Raw genomic sequence first — 236 nt, 5'->3', positions numbered from 1 at the left:
GCGGGGCAGCGGGCGTGCAGAAGCGCGGCGGGCGGGCGGCCGGCGGACATCCTCTGCCTCGCCACTCCCGCTGTCTGCCTCTGCGTCTGCCTCCGCCTCTCTTCTCTTCTCTTCGCTTCTCTTCGCCTCACCTCTCCTCTCCTCTCCTCCCTCACAGCGCACCGAGCACCCGCCGACTGGCCGAGTACCCGCCGCGCATGCGCACCGCCCGCCGGAGTGACACCGAGACAGACATA

Source organism: Haliaeetus leucocephalus, unplaced genomic scaffold, assembly GCF_000737465.1.
Source record: "Haliaeetus leucocephalus isolate CR32 unplaced genomic scaffold, Haliaeetus_leucocephalus-4.0 Scaffold180, whole genome shotgun sequence".
NCBI lineage: Eukaryota > Metazoa > Chordata > Aves > Accipitriformes > Accipitridae > Haliaeetus > Haliaeetus leucocephalus.
The sequence above is the reverse complement of the archived record's forward strand: the minus strand, read 5'-3'. Positions refer to the sequence as shown.